This window comes from Bolinopsis microptera, chromosome 2 (genome assembly GCF_026151205.1).
Source record: "Bolinopsis microptera isolate Bmic1 chromosome 2, MBARI_Bmic_1.0, whole genome shotgun sequence".
NCBI lineage: Eukaryota > Metazoa > Ctenophora > Tentaculata > Lobata > Bolinopsidae > Bolinopsis > Bolinopsis microptera.
The window spans coordinates 10,154,491-10,175,986 of NC_087073.1; positions in this window are offsets into that span (position 1 = coordinate 10,154,491).

Genomic DNA, 21,496 nt, shown 5'->3' on the forward strand with positions numbered 1-21,496 from the left:
TCAATTTCGAGAGAATTTTGATGAAGACCCCCCCGGCCCCCTTAAATGATAGTTACTCTACTGGTCCTGTCGGAATGCGGTCGAAATCAATATATTGCTCATTTTTCTACACCACTTTGAACTGATAAACCCTATACACGAATCCGAGTTACGACATCTTGTAAGATGAACCTGTTTCATGGGTGCGCGGCGTTCTCATAATTTATCAGAAAAAAGTACGAATGGAAATTAAATTGATTTCGACCATATATCGACGGGATGAGAAGCATACTTGTTGCTCCGAATCCTAATATCACATTCCACTTATTGACTGATTCTTTAGGAAGGGTTTTGTCTTGATCATTGATTAGTAGGTCTCTTTTGACGTTCGAAGATACCTCTTTATGTAGCTGTGTAACGTTTTTATTGATTTTATACAAACAACAGTGCACACAATATTCGTTTATTTCGAAAATGAAGTGTATTGATAGATTTACGATTTTGTCATTATTTTATTTCTTAATTGGATCATCCGTCCTCAGATTTCATTTGAATTATTTGTTATTCTGATGCCGGCCCTCAAAAGGTTGTGCAATGACTTGCATTACAATGATAATGACATAAAAAACATGACATACAATAATAAGAAACTGCTCAAGAGGAAGTCCACAGCAGAAAGCTTAACAAAACGAAAATTTGTGTGTCAAATATGAAGTTTTTTTAAAACACAAATTTGACAGATTGGATGAAATTTTTGCCCAGAAACCAATTAGTCAGTTAATCGATGATGGTATGAAACCAAATTGAAGTACCGGCAGTCAAAATCCCGAATAAAATTGCAAAATCATATTGTTCTAATCTCTGTCCCATTTTCAGTTTTTGAAGATGAAATTTCCAGGACCCCAATTTTACAGTTGTGACTGATTTTTTCATCCGCAACCAATTAGTAAGTCAACTATAGATGCCAAATGACACGATTGAGGTGCTGGAAGCTTGATTTCGGTCAGAGGAAGCCCACAGCAGAAAGCTTAACAAAACGAAAAGTTGTATTTTCAAAATGCTGTCCCATTTTCAAATAGGAAATTTTCTAAACACAAATTTGACAGATTGGTTAAAATTTTTGCCCAGAAACTAATAAGTCAGTTAATCGATGATGGTATGAAACCAAATTGAAGTACTGGTAGTCAAAATCCCGAATAAAATTGCAAAATCATATTGTCCCAATCTCTGTCCCATTTTCAGTTTTTGAAGATGAAATTTTCAGGACCCCAATTTTACAGTTGTGACTGATTTTTTCATCCGCAACCAATTAGTAAGTCAACTATAGATGCCAAATGACACGATTGAGGTGCTGGAAGTTTGATTTCGGTCAGAGGAAGCCCACAGCAGAAAGATTAACAAAACGAAAAGTTGTATTTTCAAAATGCTGTCCCATATTCAAATAGGAAATTTTCTAAACACAAATTTGACAGATTGGATGAAATTTTTGCCCAGAAACCAATTAGTCAGTCAATCAATGATGATATGAAACTAAATTGAAGTACTGGGAGTCAAAATCCCGAATAAAATTGCAAAATCATATTGTCCCAATCTCTGTCCCATTTTCAGTTTTTGAAGATGAAATTTCCAGGACCCCAATTTTACAGTTGTGACTGATTTTTTCATCCGCAACCAATTAGTAAGTCAACTATAGATGCCAAATGACACGATTGAGGTGCTGGAAGTTAGATTTTGGTCAGAGGAAGCCCACAGCAGAAAGATTAACAAAACGAAAAGTTGTATTTTCAAAATGCTGTCCCATTTTCAAATAGGAAATTTTCTAAACACAAATTTGACAGATTGGATGAAATTTTTGCCCAGAAACCAATTAGTCAGTTAATCGATGATGGTATGAAACCAAATTGAAGTACTGGGAGTCAAAATCCCGAATAAAATTGCAAAATCATATTGTTCTAATATCTGTCCCATTTTCAGTTTTTGAAGATGAAATTTCCAGGACCCCAATTTTACAGTTGAGACTGATTTTTTTATCCGCAACCAATTAGTAAGTCAACTATAGATGCCAAATGACACGATTGAGGTGCTGGAAGCTTGATTTCGGTCAGAGGAAGCCCACAGCAGAAAGCTTAACAAAACGAAAAGTTGTATTTTCAAAATGCTGTCCCATTTTCAAATAGGAAATTTTCTAAACACAAATTTGACAGATTGGTTAAAATTTTTGCCCAGAAACTAATAAGTCAGTTAATCGATGATGGTATGAAACCAAATTGAAGTACTGGTAGTCAAAATCCCGAATAAAATTGCAAAATCATATTGTCCCAATCTCTGTCCCATTTTCAGTTTTTGAAGATGAAATTTTCAGGACCCCAATTTTACAGTTGTGACTGATTTTTTCATCCGCAACCAATTAGTAAGTCAACTATAGATGCCAAATGACACGATTGAGGTGCTGGAAGTTTGATTTCGGTCAGAGGAAGCCCACAGCAGAAAGATTAACAAAACGAAAAGTTGTATTTTCAAAATGCTGTCCCATATTCAAATAGGAAATTTTCTAAACACAAATTTGACAGATTGGATGAAATTTTTGCCCAGAAACCAATTAGTCAGTCAATCAATGATGATATGAAACTAAATTGAAGTACTGGGAGTCAAAATCCCGAATAAAATTGCAAAATCATATTGTCCCAATCTCTGTCCCATTTTCAGTTTTTGAAGATGAAATTTCCAGGACCCCAATTTTACAGTTGTGACTGATTTTTTCATCCGCAACCAATTAGTAAGTCAACTATAGATGCCAAATGACACGATTGAGGTGCTGGAAGTTAGATTTTGGTCAGAGGAAGCCCACAGCAGAAAGATTAACAAAACGAAAAGTTGTATTTTCAAAATGCTGTCCCATTTTCAAATAGGAAATTTTCTAAACACAAATTTGACAGATTGGATGAAATTTTTGCCCAGAAACCAATTAGTCAGTTAATCGATGATGGTATGAAACCAAATTGAAGTACTGGGAGTTAAAATCCCAAATAAAATTACAAAATCATATTGTCCCAATCTCTGTCCCATTTTCAGTTTTTGAAGATGAAATTTCCAGGACCCCAATTTTACAGTTGTGACTGATTTTTTCATCCGCAACCAATTAGTAAGTCAACTATAGATGCCAAATGACACGATTGAGGTGCTGGAAGCTTGATTTCGGTCAGAGGAAGCCCACAGCAGAAAGCTTAACAAAACGAAAAGTTGTATTTTCAAAATGCTGTCCCATTTTCAAATAGGAAATTTTCTAAACACAAATTTGACAGATTGGTTAAAATTTTTGCCCAGAAACTAATAAGTCAGTTAATCGATGATGGTATGAAACCAAATTGAAGTACTGGTAGTCAAAATCCCGAATAAAATTGCAAAATCATATTGTCCCAATCTCTGTCCCATTTTCAGTTTTTGAAGATGAAATTTTCAGGACCCCAATTTTACAGTTGTGACTGATTTTTTCATCCGCAACCAATTAGTAAGTCAACTATAGATGCCAAATGACACGATTGAGGTGCTGGAAGTTTTGATTTCGGTCAGAGGAAGCCCACAGCAGAAAGATTAACAAAACGAAAAGTTGTATTTTCAAAATGCTGTCCCATATTCAAATAGGAAATTTTCTAAACACAAATTTGACAGATTGGATGAAATTTTTGCCCAGAAACCAATTAGTCAGTCAATCAATGATGATATGAAACTAAATTGAAGTACTGGGAGTCAAAATCCCGAATAAAATTGCAAAATCATATTGTCCCAATCTCTGTCCCATTTTCAGTTTTTGAAGATGAAATTTCCAGGACCCCAATTTTACAGTTGTGACTGATTTTTTCATCCGCAACCAATTAGTAAGTCAACTATAGATGCCAAATGACACGATTGAGGTGCTGGAAGTTAGATTTTGGTCAGAGGAAGCCCACAGCAGAAAGATTAACAAAACGAAAAGTTGTATTTTCAAAATGCTGTCCCATTTTCAAATAGGAAATTTTCTAAACACAAATTTGACAGATTGGATGAAATTTTTGCCCAGAAACCAATTAGTCAGTTAATCGATGATGGTATGAAACCAAATTGAAGTACTGGGAGTTAAAATCCCAAATAAAATTACAAAATCATATTGTCCCAATCTCTGTCCCATTTTCAGTTTTTGAAGATGAAATTTCCAGGACCCCAATTTTACAGTTGTGACTGATTTTTTCATCCGCAACCTATTAGTAAGTCAACTATAGATGCCAAATGACACGATTGAGGTGCTGGAAGTTTGATTTCGGTCAGAGGAAGCCCACAGCAGAAAGATTAACAAAACGAAAAGTTGTATTTTCAAATGCTGTCCCATTTTCAAATAGGAAATTTCTAAACAAAAATTTGACAGATTGGTTAAAATTTTTACCCAGAAACCAATAAGTCAGTTAATCGATGATGGTATGAAACCAAATTGAAGTACTGGTAGTCAAAATCCCGAATAAAATTGCAAAATCATATTGTCCCAATCTCTGTCCCATTTTCAGTTTTTGAAGATGAAATTTCCAGGACCCAAATTTTACAGTTGTGACTGATTTTTTCATCCGCAACCAATTAGTAAGTCAACTATAGATGCCAAATGACACGATTGAGGTGCTGGAAGTTTGATTTCGGTCAGAGGAAGCCCACAGCAGAAAGATTAACAAAACGAAAAGTTGTATTTTCAAAATGCTGTCCCATTTTCAAATAGGAAATTTTCTAAACACAAATTTGACAGATTGGATGAAATTTTTGCCCAGAAACCAATTAGTCAGTTAATCGATGATGGTATGAAACTAAATTGAAGTACTGGGAGTCAAAATCCTGAATAAAATTGCAAAATCATATTGTCCCAATCTCTGTCCCATTTTCAGTTTTTGAAGATGAAATTTCCAGGACCCCAATTTTACAGTTGTGACTGATTTTTTCATCCGCAACCAATTAGTAAGTCAATTATAGATGCCAAATGACACGATTGAGGTGCTGGAAGTTAGATTTCGGTCAGAGGAAGCCCACAGCAGAAAGATTAACAAAACGAAAAGTTGTATTTTCAAAATGCTGTCCCATTTTCAAATAGGAAATTTTCTAAACACAAATTTGACAGATTGATTAAAATTTTTGCCCTGAAACCAATTAGTCAGTTAATCGATGATGGTATGAAACCAAATTGAAGTACTGGTAGTCAAAATTCCGATAAAATTGCAAAATCATATTGTCCCAATCTCTGTCCCCATTTTCAGTTTTTGAAGATGAAATTTCCAGGACCCAAAATTTACAGTTGTGACTGATTTTTTCATCTGCAACCAATTAGTAAGTCAACTCTAGATGCCAAATGACACGATTGAGGTGCTGGAAGTTTGATTTCGGTCAGAGGAAGCCCACAGCAGAAAGATTAACAAAACGAAAAGTTGTATTTTCAAAATGCTGTCCCATTTTCAAATAGGAAATTTTCTAAACACAATTTGACAGATTGGATGAAATTTTTGCCCAGAAACCAATTAGTCAGTTAATCGATGATGGTATGAAACCAAATTGAAGTAATGGCAGTCAAAATCCCGAATAAAATTGCAAAATCATATTGACCCAATCTCTGTCCCATTTTCAGTTTTTGAAGATGAAATTTCCAGGACCCAAATTTTACAGTTGTGACTGATTTTTTCATCTGCAACCAATTAGTAAGTCAACTCTAGATGCCAAATGACACGATTGAGGTGCTGGAAGTTAGATTTCGGTCAGAGGAAGCCCACAGCAGAAAGATTAACAAAACGAAAAGTTGTATTTTCAAAATGCTGTCCCATTTTCAAATAGGAAATTTTCTAAACACAAATTTGACAGATTGGATGAAATTTTTGCCCAGAAACCAATTAGTCAGTTAATCGATGATGGTATGAAACCAAATTGAAGTACTGGCAGTCAAAATCCCGAATAAAATTGCAAAATCATATTGACCCAATCTCTGTCCCATTTTCAGTTTTTGAAGATGAAATTTCCAGGACCCCAATTTTACAGTTGTGACTGATTTTTTCATCCGCAACCTATTAGTAAGTCAACTATAGATGCCAAATGACACGATTGAGGTGCTGGAAGTTTGATTTCGGTCAGAGGAAGCCCACAGCAGAAAGATTAACAAAACGAAAAGTTGTATTTTCAAAATGCTGTCCCATTTTCAAATAGGAAATTTTCTAAACACAAATTTGACAGATTGGTTAAAATTTTTACCCAGAAACCAATAAGTCAGTTAATCGATGATGGTATGAAACCAAATTGAAGTACTGGTAGTCAAAATCCCGAATAAATTGCAAAATCATATTGTCCCAATCTCTGTCCCATTTTCAGTTTTTGAAGATGAAATTTCCAGGACCCAAATTTTAAAGTTGTGACTGATTTTTTCATCCGCAACCAATTAGTAAGTCAACTATAGATGCCAAATGACACGATTGAGGTGCTGGAAGTTTGATTTCGGTCAGAAGAAGCCCACAGCAGAAAGATTAACAAAACGAAAAGTTGTATTTTCAAAATGCTGTCCCATTTTCAAATATGAAATTTTCTAAACACAAATTTGACAGATTGGATGAAATTTTTGCCCAGAAACCAATTAGTCAGTTAATCGATGATGGTATGAAACCAAATTGAAGTACTGGCAGTCAAAATCCCGAATAAAATTGCAAAATCATATTGACCCAATCTCTGTCCCATTTTCAGTTTTTGAAGATGAAATTTCCAGGACCCAAATTTTACAGTTGTGACTGATTTTTTCATCCGCAACCAATTAGTAAGTCAACTATAGATGCCAAATGACACGATTGAGGTGCTGGAAGTTTGATTTCGGTCAGAGGAAGCCCACAGCAGAAAGATTAACAAAACGAAAAGTTGTATTTTCAAAATGCTGTCCCATTTTCAAATAGGATATTTTCTAAACACAAATTTGACAGATTGGATGAAATTTTTGCCCAGAAACCAATTAGTCAGTTAACCGATTATGGTATGAAACCAAATTGAAGTACTGGGAGTCAAAATCCCGAATAAAATTGCAAAATCATATTGACCCAATCTCTGTCCCATTTTCAGTTTTTGAAGATGAAATTTCCAGGACCCAAATTTACAGTTGTGACTGATTTTTTTCATCTGCAACCAATTAGTAAGTCAACTCTAGATGCCAAATGACACGATTGAGGTGCTGGAAGTTAGATTTCGGTCAGAGGAACTCAGGAAGCCCACAGCAGAAAGATTAACAAAACGAAAAGTTGTATTTTCAAAATGCTGTCCCATTTTCAAATAGGAAATTTTCTAAACACAAATTTGACAGATTGGATGAAATTTTTGCCCAGAAACCAATTAGTCAGTAATCGATGATGGTATGAAACCAAATTGAAGTACTGGCAGTCAAAATCCCGAATAAAATTGCAAAATCATATTGACCCAATCTCTGTCCCATTTCAGTTTTTGAAGATGAAATTTCCAGGACCCAAATTTTACAGTTTGTGACTGATTTTTTCATCTGCAACCAATTAGTAAGTCAACTATAGATGCCAAATGACACGATTGAGGTTTTGGAAGTTTGATTTCGGTCAGAGGAAGCCCACAGCAGAAAGATTAACAAAACGAAAAGTTGTATTTTCAAAATGCTGTCCCATTTTCAAATAGGATATTTTCTAAACACAAATTTGACAGATTGGATGAAATTTTTGCCAGAAAACCAATTAGTCAGTTACCGATTATGGTATGAAACCAAATTGAAGTACTGGAGTCAAAATCCCGAATAAAATTGCAAAATCATATTGACCCAATCTCTGTCCCATTTTCAGTTTTTGAAGATGAAATTTCCAGGACCCAAATTTTACAGTTGTGACTTATTTTTTTCATCCGCAACCAATTAGTAAGTTCAACTTATAGATGCCAAATGACACGATGAGGTGCTGGAAGTTTGATTTCGGTCAGAGGAAGCCCACAGCAGAAAGATTAACAAAACGAAAATTTGTATTTTCAAAATGGATGTCCCATTTTCAAATATGAAATTTTCTAAAACACAATTTGACAGATTGGATGAAATTTTTGCCCAAAACCAATAGTCAGTTTAAACCGATTTGGTATGAAACCAAATTGAAGTACTGGGGAGTCAAAATCCCGAATAAAATTGCAAAATCATATTGACCCCAATCTCTGTCCCATTTTCAGTTTTTGAAGATGAAATTTCCAGGACCCAAATTTTAACAGTTTGTGACTTATTTTTTCATCCGCAACCAATTAGTAAGTCAACTATAGATGCCAAATGACACGATTGAGGTGCTTGGAAGTTTGATTTCGGTCAGAAGAAGCCCACAGCAGAAAGATTAACAAAACGGAACAAGTTGTATTTTCAAAATGCTGTCCCATTTTCAAATATGAAATTTTCTAAACACAAATTTGACAGATTGGAGAAATTTGCCCAGAAACCAATTAGTCAGTTATCGATGATGGTATGAAACCAAATTGAAGTACTGCAGTCAAAATCCCGAATAAAATTGCAAAATCATATTGACGCCAATCTCTGTCCCATTTCAGTTTTGAAGATGAAATTTTCCAGGACCCAAATTTTACAGTGTGACTGATTTTTTCATCCGCAACCAATTAGTAAGTCAACTATAGATAACAAATGACACGATTGAGGTGCTGGAAGTTAGATTTCGGTCAGAGGAAGCCCACAGCAGAAAGATTAACAAAACGAAAAGTTGTATTTTCAAATGCTGTCCCATTTTTCAAATATGAAATTTCTAAACACAAATTTGACAGATTGGGATGAAATTTTGCCCAGAAACCAATTTAGTCAGTTAATCGATGATGGTATGAAACCAAATTGAAGTACTGGCAGTCAAAATCCCCGAATAAAATTGCAAAATCATATTGACCCAATTTTTTTTCCCATTTTTTTTTTTTGAAGAAAAATTTTCCCCGGGAAACCCAAAATTTTTTTAACATTTTTGGACTTTTTTTCATCCGAAACCCAATTAAAAAGTCAACTAAAATTTGAAAAAGACACATTGAGGTGCTGGAAGTTAGTTTTGGGTAAAGGGGAACTCGGGAAACCCCCCACAGAAAGAAAGATTAAAAAAACGAAAATTTGTATTTAAAAAATTCTGTCCCATTTCCCAAATAGAAATTTTTTCAAACACAAATTTTTGACAGATTGGAAAAAAATTTTTTGCCCAGAAACCCCAATTTAGTCATTAATCGTTGAGGAAATGAAACCAAATTAAAAGTATTTGGCAGTCAAAATCCCGAAAAAAATTTCAAAAACATTTTGACCCAATCTTTTTCCCCCCTTTTTCCCTTATTTGAAAATTAAAATTTTTCCACCCCCCAAATTTTTTTCCATTTGTGACGATTTTTTAAATCTGCAACCAATTAGAAAGCCCAACCAAAGATCCCAAAATGACACATTTGGGGTGCGGGGAATTTTAAGATTTGGGTCAAGGAAGCCCACAGCAGAAAAAATTAAAAAAACCCAAAAATTTTGTTTTAATTAAAAATTCGTCCCTTTTTCAAAAAGGAAATTTCTAAACAAAAAATTTTGACAATTGGTTTGAAAATTTTGCCCAAAAACCATTAGTCTTTTTAAAATCGGATGGTAAAAAACCCAAAATTTGAAGAAACTGGCATTTCAAAATCCCAAAAAAATTTTGCAAAAAAAATTGACCCAATCCTGCCCCCATTTTCAGTTTTTGAAAAAGGGAAAATTTCCGGGCCCCCAAAATTTTTACAGTTTTGACTGATTTTTTTCATCTGAAAACCAAATTTAGTAAGTAAACCTAAGATCCCAAATACACGATTGGGGTTTTTGGAATTTTTGTTTTCGGTCAGAGGAACCCCCCAGCAAAAGATTAACAAAACGAAAAGTTGTTATTTTAAAAAACTGCCCCCTTTTTAAAAAAATAAAATTTTTCTAAACAAAAAATTTGACAAATTGGGAAATAAAAATTTTTCCCCGGGAAACCAATTAGCTTTTTTAATCGATGATGGAAGGAAACCAAATTTAAGTAAGGAAATTCAAAACCCCCAATAAAATGAAAAATAAAATTTTAAAACCCAATCTCTGTCCCATTTTCAGTTTTTGAAGATGAAATTCCAGGACCCAAATTTTACAGTTGTGACTGATTTTTTCATCCGCAACCAATTAGTAAGTCAACTCTAGATGCCAAATGATACGATTGAGGTGCTGGAAGTTAGATTTCGGTCAGAGGAACTCAGAGAAGCCCACAGCAGAAAGATAACAAAACGAAAAGTTGTATTTCAAAATGCTGTCCCATTTTCAAATAGGAAATTTTCTAAACACAAATTTGACAGATTGGATGAAATTTTGCCCAGAAACCAATTAGTCAGTTAATCGATGATGGTATGAAACCAATTGAAGTACTGGCAGTCAAAATCCCGAATAAAATTGCAAAATCATATTGACCCAATCTCTGTCCCATTTTCAGTTTTTGAAGAGAAATTTCCAGGACCCAAATTTTACAGTTTGACTGATTTTTTCATCTGCAACCAATTAGTAAGTCAACTATAGATGCCAAATGACACGATTGAGGTTTTGAAGTTTGAATTTCGGTCAGAGGAAGCCCACAGCAGAAAGATTAACAAAACGAAAAGTTGTATTTTCAAAATGCTGTCCCATTTTCAAATAGGATATTTTCTAACACAAATATGACAGATTGGATGAAATTTTGCCCAGAAACCAATAGTCAGTTAACGATGATGGTATGAAACCAAATTGAAGTACTGGCAGTCAAAATCCCGAATAAAATTGCAAAATCATATTGACCCAATCTCTGTCCCATTTTCAGTTTTTGAAGATGAAATTTCCAGGACCCAAATTTTACATTGTGACTGATTTATTCATCCGCAAAACCAATTAGTAAGTCAACTCTAGATGCCAAATGACACGATTGAGGTGCTGGAAGTTAGATTTCGGTCAGAGGAAGCCCACAGCAGAAAGATTAACAAAACAAAAGTTGTATTTTCAAAATGCTGTCCCATTTCAAATATGAAATTTTTCTAAACACAAATTTGACAGATTGGATGAAATTTTTGCCCAGAAACCATTAGTCAGTTAATCGATGATGGTATGAAACCAATTTGAAGTACTGGCAGTCAAAATCCCGAAAAAAATTGCAAAATCATATTGACCCAATCTCTGTCCCATTTTCAGTTTTGAAGATGAAATTCCAGGACCCAAATTTTACAGTTGTGACTGATTTTTTCATCCGCAACCAATTAGTAAGTCAACATCTAGATGCCAAATGACACGATTGAGGTGCTGGAAGTTAGATTTCGGTCAGAGGAAGCCCACAGCAGAAAGATTAACAAAACGAAAAGTTGTATTTTTCAAAATGCTGTCCCATTTTCAAATAGGAAATTTTCTAAACACAAAATTGACAGATTGGATGAAATTTTTGTCCAGAAACCAATTAGTCCAGTTAATCGATGATGGTATGAAACCAATTTGAAGTACTGGCAGTCAAAATCCCGAATAAAATTGCAAAATCATATTGACCCAATCTCTGTCCCATTTTCATTTTTTGAAGATGAAATTTCCAGGACCCAAATTTTACAGTTTGACTGTTTTTTTTTCATCTGCAACCAATTATTAAGTCAACTATAGATGCCAAATGACACGATTGAGGGTTTTGGAAGTTAGATTTCAGTCAGAGGAAGCCCACAGCCGAAAGATTAACAAACGAAAAGTTGTATTTTCAAAATGCTGTCCCCATTTTCAAATAGGATATTTTCTAAACACAAATTTGACAGATGGATAAATTTTTTGCCCAGAAACCAATAGTCAGTTAATCGATGATGGTATGAAACAAATTAGAAAGTACTGGGAGTTAAAATCCCGAATAAATTGCAAAATCATATTGTCCCAATCTCTGTCCCATATTCAGATTTTTGAAGATGAAATTTCCAGGACCCAAATTTTACAGTTGTGACTGATTTTTTCATCCGCAACCAAATAGTTAGTCAACTATACATGCCAAATGATACGATTGAGGTGCTGGAAGTTTGATTTCGGTCAGAGGAAGCCCACAGCAAAAAGATTAACAAAACGAAAAGTTGTATTTTCAAAATGCTGTATTTTCAAATAGGAAATTTTCTAAACACAAATTTGACAGACTGGATGAAATTTTTGCCCAGAAACCAATTAGTCAGTAATCGATGATGGTATGAAACCAAATTGAAGTACTGGGAGTCAAAATCCCGAATAAAATTGCAAAATCATATTGTTCTAATCTCTGTCCCATTTTCAGTTTTTGAAGATGAAATTTGCAGGACCCCAATTTTACAGTTGTGACTGATTTTTTCATCCGCAACCAATTAGTAAGTCAACTATAGATGCCAAATGACACGATTGAGGTGCTGGAAGTTTTGATTTCGGTCAGAGGAAGCCCACAGCAGAAAGCTTAACAAACGAAAAAGTTGTATTTCAAAATGCTGTCCCATTTTCAAATATGAAATTTTCTTAACACAATTTGACAGATTGGATGAAATTTTTGCCCAGAAACCATTTAGTCAGTAATCGATGATGGTTTGAAACCAATTTGAAGTACTGGGAGTCAAAATCCCGAATAAATTGCAAAATCATATTGTTCTAATCTCTGTCCCATTTTCAGTTTTTGAAGATGAAATTTGCAGGACCCCAATTTTACAGTGTGACTGATTTTTTCATCCGCAACCAATTAGTAAGTCAACTATAGATGCCAAATGACACGATTGAGGAGCTGGAAGTTTGATTTCGGTCAGAGGAAGCCCACAGCAGAAAGCTTAACAAAACGAAAAGTAGTATTATCAAAATGCTGTCCCATTTTCAAATATGAAATTTTCTAACACTAATTTGACAGATTGGAAGAAATTTTTGCCCAGAAACCAATCAGTCAGTTAATCGATGATGGTATGAAACCAAATTGAAGTACTGGGAGTCAAAATCCCGAATAAAATTGCAAATCATATTGTCCCAATCTCTGTCCCATTTTCAGTTTTTGAAGATGAAATTTCCAGGACCCAAATTTTACAGTTGTGACTGATTTTTTCATCCGTAACCAATTAGTAAGTCAACTATAGATGCCAAATAATACGATTGAGGTGCTGGAAGTTTGATTTCGGTCAGAGGAAGCCCACAGCAGAAGCTTAACAAAACGAAAAGTTGTATTTTCAAAATGCTGTCCCATTTCAAATATGAAATTTTCTAAACACAAATTTGACAGATTGGATGATATTTTTGCCCAGAAACCAATTAGTCAGTTAATCGATGATGGTAGAAACCAAATTGAAGTACTGGGAGTCAAAATCATGAAAAAAATTGCAAAATTCATATTGTCCCATCTCTGTCCCTTTTCAGTTTTTGAAGATGAAATTACCAGGACCCAAATTTTACAGTTGTGACTGATTTTTTCATCCGCAGCCAATTATTAAGTCAACTATAGATGCCAAATAATACGATTGAGGTGCTGGAAGTTTGATTTCGGTCAGAGGAAGCCCACAGCAGAAAGTTTTAACAAAACCAAAAGTTGTATTTATCAAAATGCTCTCGTCCATTTCAAATATGAAATTTCTTAACTCAAATTTGACAGATTGGTTAAAATTTTTGCTAGAAACCAATTAGTCAGTTAATTGATGATGGTATGAAACCAAATTGAAGTACTGGGAGTCAAAATCATGAATAAAATTGCAAAATCATATTGACCCAATCTCATGTCCCATTTTCAGATTTTGAAGATGAAATTTCCAGGACCCAAATTTTACAGTTGTGACTGATTTTTTCATCCGCAACCAATTAGTAAGATCAACTATAGATAAGATGCCAAATGACACGATTGAGGTGCTGGAAGTTTGATTTCGGTCAGAGGAAGCCCACAGCAGAAAGCTTAACAAAACGAAAAGTTGTATTTTCAAATGTCTGTCCCATTTTCAAATATGAAAGTTTTCTTAACACAAATTTGACAGATTGGATGAAATTTTTGCCCAGAAACCAATTAGACAGTAATCGATGATGGTATGAAACCAAATTGAAGTACAGGGAGTCAAAATCCCGAATAAAATTGCAAAATCATATGTTCTATCTCTGTCCCATTTCAGTTTTTGAAGATGAAATTTCCAGGACCCAAATTTTAGTTGTGACTGATTTTTCATCCGCAGCCAATTAGTAATTCAACTATAGATGCCAAATGACACGATTGAGGTGCTGGAAGTTTGATTTCGGTCAGAGGAAGCCCACAGCAGAAAGCTTAACAAAACGAAAAGTTGTATTTTCAAAATGCTGTCCAATTTCAAATAGGAAATTTTCTAAACACAAATTTGACAGATTGGATGAAATTTTGCCCAGAAACCAATTAGTCAGTTAATCGATGATGGTATGAAACCAAATTGAAGTACTGGGAGTCAAAATCTCGAATAAAATTGCAAAATCATATCCATATTGTTCTAATCTCTGTCCCATTTTCAGTTTTTGAAGATGAAATTTCCAGGACCCCAATTTTACAGATGAGACTGATTTTTTCATCCGCAACCAATTAGTAATGTAGTAATTGACGGATGTTACTCGTCTAAATTTCTTCGAAGTAGCGCGCGCCGGGCCAGATCATTAACAATGGTCAAATGTAGTAAGTCAACTATAGATGCCAAATGACACGATTGAGGTGCTGGAAGCTTGATTTCGGTCAGAGGAAGCCCACAGCAGAAAGCTTAACAAAACGAAAAGTTGTATTTTCTTGTATCACGTGGTGACCCCCACGGTCGCTTCACTGTAGGCGCTTCGACGCTACAGGGGGAGCCGCGCACTCGTGCGCGGCGGGTCATACAACGTAATGACAATGGACAAGTATTTTCAAAATGCTGTCCCATTTTCAAATATGACATTTTCTAAACACAAATTTGACAGATTGGATGATATTTTTGCCCAGAAACCAATTAGTCCAGTAATCGATGATGGTATGAAACCAAATTGAAGTACTGGAGTCCAAAATCATGAATAAAATTGCAAAATCATATTGACCAATTTCTGTCCCATTTTCAGATTTGAAGATGAAATTTCCAGGACCCAAATTTTACAGTTGTGACTGATTATTTCATCCGCAATCAATTAGTAAGTCAACTATAGATAAGATGCCAAATGACACGATGAGGTGCTGGAAGTTTGATTTCGGTCAGAGAAGCCCACAGCAAAAAGATTAACAAAACGAAAAGTTGTATTTTCAAAATGCTGTCCCATTTTCAAATAGGAAATTTCTAGACACAAATTTGACAGATTGGATGAAATTTTTGCCCAGAAACCAATTAGGTCAGTTAATCGAAACCAAATTGAAGTACAGGGAGTCAAAATCCCAAATAAAATTGCAAAATCATATTCATATTGTTCTAATGTAATCTCTGTCCCATTTCAGTTTTTGAAGATAAATTTCCAGGACCCAATTTTACAGATGAGACTGATTTTTCATCCGCAACCAATTAGTAAGTCAACTATATATGCCAAATGATACGATCGAGGTGCTGGAAGTTTGATTTCGGTCAGAGGAAGCCCACCAGCAGAAAGATTAACAAAACGAAAAGTTGTATTTTCAAAATGCTGTCCCATTTTCAAATATGAAATTTTCTTAACACCAATTTGACAGATTGGATGAAATTTTTGTCCAAAACCAATTAGTCAGTTAATCGATGATGGTATGAACCAAATTGAAGTACCTGGCAGTCAAAATCCCGAATAAAATTGCAAAATCATATTGACCCAATCTCTGTCCCATTTTCAGTTTTGAAGATGAAATTTCCAGGACCCCAATTTTACAGATGAACTGATTTTTTCATCCACACCAATTAGTAAGTCAACTAAAGATGCCAAATGACACGATTGAGGTGCTGGAAGCTTGATTTCGGTCAGAGGAAGCCCACAGCAGAAAGCTTAACAAACGAAAAGTGTATTTTCTTGTATCACGTGGTGACCCCCACGGTCGCTTCACTGTAGCGTCCTTCGACGCTACAGGGGGGGCCCGCCACTTCGTGCGCGGCGGTCATACAACGTATGACAATGGACAAGTATTTTCAAAATGCTGTCCCATATTCAAATAGAAATTTTCTAAACACAAATTGACAGATTGGATGATATTTTTGCCCAGAAACCATTAGTCAGTTAATCGATGATGGTATGAAACCAAATTGAAGTACTGGTAGTCAAAATCATGAATAAAAATTGCAAAATCATATTGACCCAATCTCTGTCCCATTTCAGATTTTGAAGATGAAATTTCCAGACCCAAATTTTTACAGTTGTGACTGATTTTTTCATCCGCAATCAATTAGTAAGTCAACTATAGATAAGATGCCAAATGACACGATTGAGGTGCTGGAAGTATGATTTCGGTCAGAGGAAGCCCACAGCAAAAAAGATTACCAAAACGAAAAGTTGATTTTCAAAATGCTGTCCCATTTTCAAATAGGAATTATCTAACACAAATTTGACAGATTGGATGAAATTTTTGCCCAGAAACCATTAGTCAGTTAATCGAAAACCAAATTGAAGTACTGGGAATCAAAATCCCAAATAAAATTGCAAAATCATATTCATATTGTTCTATGTAATCTCTGTCCCATTTTCAGTTTTTGAAGATGAAATTTACAGGACCCAAATTTTACAGATGAGACTGATTTTTTCATCCGCAACCAATTAGTAAGTCAACTATCGATGCCAAATGATACGATCGAGTGCTGGAAGTTTGATTCGGTCAGAGGAAGCCCACAAGCAGAAAGCATAACAAAACGAAAAGTTGTATTTTCAAAATGCTGTCCCATTTTCAAATATGAAATTTTCTTAACACAAATTTGACAGATTGGATGAAATTTTTGCCCAGAAACCAAATTAAGTCAGTAATCGCTGATGGTATGAAACCAAATTGAAGTACTGGCAGTCAAAATCCCGAATAAAATTGCAAAATCATATTGACCCAATCTCTGTCCCATTTCAGTTTTTGAAGATGAAATTTCCAGGACCCCAATTTTACAGATGAGACTGATTTTTTCATCCACAACCAATTAGTAAGTCAACTATAGATGCCAATGACACGATTGAGGTGCTGGAAGCTTGATTTCGGTCAGAGGGAAGCCCACAGCAGAAAGCTTAACAAAACGAAAAGTTGTATTTTCAAAATGCTGTCCCATTTTCAAATATGAAAGTTTCTTAACACAAATTTGACAGATTGGATGAAATTTTTGTCCAGAAACCAATTAGTCAGTTAATCGATGATGGTATGAAACCAAATTGAAGTACTGGCAGTCAAAATCCCGAATAAAATTGCAAATCATATTGACCCAATCTCTGTCCCATTTTCAGTTTTTGAAGATGAAATTTCCAGGACCCCAATTTTACAGATGAGACTGATTTTTTCATCCACAACCATTAGTAAGTCAACTATAGATGCCAAATGACACGATTGAGGTGCTGGAAGCTTGATTTCGGTCAGAGGAAGCCCACAGCAGAAAGCTTAACAAAACGAAAAGTTGTATTTTCTTGTATCACGTGGTGACCCCCACGGTCGCTTCACTGTAGCGTCTTCGACGCTACAGGGGGGGGCCGCGCACTTCGTGCGCGGCGGGTCATACAACGTATGACAATGGACAAGTATTTTCAAAATGCTGTCCCATTTTCAAATATGAAATTTTCTAAACACAAATTTGACAGATTGGATGATATTTTTGCCCGGAAACCAATTAGTCAGTTAATCGATGATGTATGAAACCAAATTGAAGTACTGGGAGTCAAAATCATGAATAAAATTGCAAATCATATTGACCCAATCTCTGTCCCATTTTCAGATTTTGAAGATGAAATTTCCAGGACCCAAATTTTACAGTTGTGACTGATTTTTTCATCCGCAATCAATTAGTAAGTCAACTATAGATAAGATGCCAAATGACACGATTGAGGTGCTGGAAGTTTGATTTCGGTCAGAGGAAGCCCACAGCAAAAAGATTAACAAAACGAAAAGTTGTATTTTCAAAATGCTGTCCCATTTTCAAATAGGAAATTTCTAAACACAAATTTGACAAATTGGATGAAATTTTTGCCCAGAAACAATTAGTCAGTTAATCGAAACCAAATTGAAGTACTGGAGTCAAAATCCCAAATAAAATTGCAAAATCATATTCATATTGTTCTAATGTAATCTCTGTCCATTTTCAGTTTTTGAAGATGAAATTTCCAGGACCCAAATTTTACAGATGAGACTGATTTTTTTCATCCGCAACCAATTAGTAAGTCAACTATAGATGCCAAATGATACGATCGAGGTGCTGGAAGTTTGATTTCGGTCAGAGGAAGCCCACAGCAGAAAGCTTAACAAAACGAAAAGTTGTATTTTCAAAATGCTGTCCCATTTTCAAATATGAAATTTTCTTAACACAAATTTGACAGATTGGATGAAATTTTTGCCCAGAAACCAATTAGTCAGTTAATCGATGATGGTATGAAACCAAATTGAAGTACTGGCAGTCAAAATCCCGAATAAAATTGCAAAATCATATTGACCCAATCTCTGTCCCATTTTCAGTTTTTGAAGATGAAATTTCCAGGACCCCAATTTACAGATGAGACTGATTTTTTCATCACAACCATTAGTAAGTCAACTATAGATGCCAAATGACACGATTGAGGTGCTGGAAGCTTGATTTCGGTCAGAGGAAGCCCACAGCAGAAAGCTTAACAAAACGAAAAGTTGTATTTCTTGTATCACGTGGTGACCCCCACGGTCGCTTCACTGTAGCGTCTTCGACGCTACAGGGGGGGCCGCGCACTTCGTGCGCGGCGGGTCATACAACGTATGACAATGGACAAGTAGTTTCAAAATGCTGTCCCATTTTCAAATATGAAATTTTCTAAACACAAATTTGACAGATTGGATGATATTTTGCCCAGAAACCAATTAGTCAGTTAATCGATGATGGTATGAAACCAAATTGAAGTACTGGAGTCAAAATCATGAATAAAATTGCAAATCATATTGACCCAATCTCTGTCCCATTTTCAGATTTGAAGATGAAATTTCCAGGACCCAAATTTTACAGTTGTGACTGATTTTTTTCATCCGCAATCAATTAGTAAGTCAACTATAGATAAGATGCCAAATGACACGATTGAGGTGCTGGAAGTTTGATTTCGGTCAGAGGAAGCCCACAGCAAAAAGATTAACAAAACGAAAAGTTGTATTTTCAAAATGCTGTCCCATTTTCAATAGGAAATTTCTAAACACAAATTGACAGATTGGATGAAATTTTTGCCCAGAAACCAATTAGTCAGTTAATCGAAAACCAAATTGAAGTACTGGGAGTCAAAATCCCAAATAAAATTGCAAAATCATATTCATATTGTTCTAATGTAATCTCTGTCCCATTTTCAGTTTTTGAAGATGAAATTTTCCAGGACCCAAATTTTACAGATGAGACTGATTTTTTCATCCGCAACCAATTAGTAAGTCAACTATAAATGCCAAATGATACGATCGAGGTGCTGGAAGTTTGATTTCGGTCAGAGGAAGCCCACAGCAGAAAGCTTAACAAAACGAAAAGTTGTATTTTCAAAATGCTGTCCCATTTTCAAATATGAAATTTTCTTAACACAAATTTGACAGATTGGATGAAATTTTTGTCCAGAAACCAATTAGTCAGTTAATCGATGATGGTATGAAACCAAATTGAAGTACTGGCAGTCAAAATCCCGAATAAAATTGCAAAATCATATTGACCCAATCTCTGTCCCATTTTCAGTTTTTGAAGATGAAATTTCCAGGACCCCAATTTTACAGATGAGACTGATTTTTTCATCCACAACCAATTAGTAAGTCAACTATAGATGCCAAATGACACGATTGAGGTGCTGGAAGCTTGATTTCGGTCAGAGGAAGCCCACAGCAGAAAGCTTAACAAAACGAAAAGTTGTATTTTCTTGTATCACGTGGTGACCCCCACGGTCGCTTCACTGTAGCGTCTTCGACGCTACAGGGGGGGCCGCGCACTTCGTGCGCGGCGGGTCATACAACGTATGACAATGGACAAGTATTTTCAAAATGCTGTCCCATTTTCAAATATGAAATTTTCTAAACACAAATTTGACAGATTGGATGATATTTTTGCCCGGAAACCAATTAGTCAGTTAATCGATGATGGTATGAAACCAAATTGAAGTACTGGGAGTCAAAATCATGAATAAAATTGCAAAATCATATTGACCCAATCTCTGTCCCATTTTCAGATTTTGAAGATGAAATTTCCAGGACCCAAATTTTACAGTTGTGACTGATTTTTTCATCCGCAATCAATTAGTAAGTCAACTATAGATAAGATGCCAAATGACACGATTGAGGTGCTGGAAGTTTGATTTCGGTCAGAGGAAGCCCACAGCAAAAAGATTAACAAAACGAAAAGTTGTATTTTCAAAATGCTGTCCCATTTTCAAATAGGAAATTTCTAAACACAAATTTGACAAATTGGATGAAATTTTTGCCCAGAAACCAATTAGTCAGTTAATCGAAACCAAATTGAAGTACTGGGAGTCAAAATCCCAAATAAAATTGCAAAATCATATTCATATTGTTCTAATGTAATCTCTGTCCCATTTTCAGTTTTTGAAGATGAAATTTCCAGGACCCAAATTTTACAGATGAGACTGATTTTTTCATCCGCAACCAATTAGTAAGTCAACTATAGATGCCAAATGATACGATCGAGGTGCTGGAAGTTTGATTTCGGTCAGAGGAAGCCCACAGCAGAAAGCTTAACAAAACGAAAAGTTGTATTTTCAAAATGCTGTCCCATTTTCAAATATGAAATTTTCTTAACACAAATTTGACAGATTGGATGAAATTTTTGCCCAGAAACCAATTAGTCAGTTAATCGATGATGGTATGAAACCAAATTGAAGTACTGGCAGTCAAAATCCCGAATAAAATTGCAAAATCATATTGACCCAATCTCTGTCCCATTTTCAGTTTTTGAAGATGAAATTTCCAGGACCCCAATTTTACAGATGAGACTGATTTTTTCATCCACAACCAATTAGTAAGTCAACTATAGATGCCAAATGACACGATTGAGGTGCTGGAAGCTTGATTTCGGTCAGAGGAAGCCCACAGCAGAAAGCTTAACAAAACGAAAAGTTGTATTTTCTTGTATCACGTGGTGACCCCCACGGTCGCTTCACTGTAGCGTCTTCGACGCTACAGGGGGGGCCGCGCACTTCGTGCGCGGCGGGTCATACAACGTATGACAATGGACAAGTATTTTCAAAATGCTGTCCCATTTTCAAATATGAAATTTTCTAAACACAAATTTGACAGATTGGATGATATTTTTGCCCAGAAACCAATTAGTCAGTTAATCGATGATGGTATGAAACCAAATTGAAGTACTGGGAGTCAAAATCATGAATAAAATTGCAAAATCATATTGACCCAATCTCTGTCCCATTTTCAGATTTTGAAGATGAAAT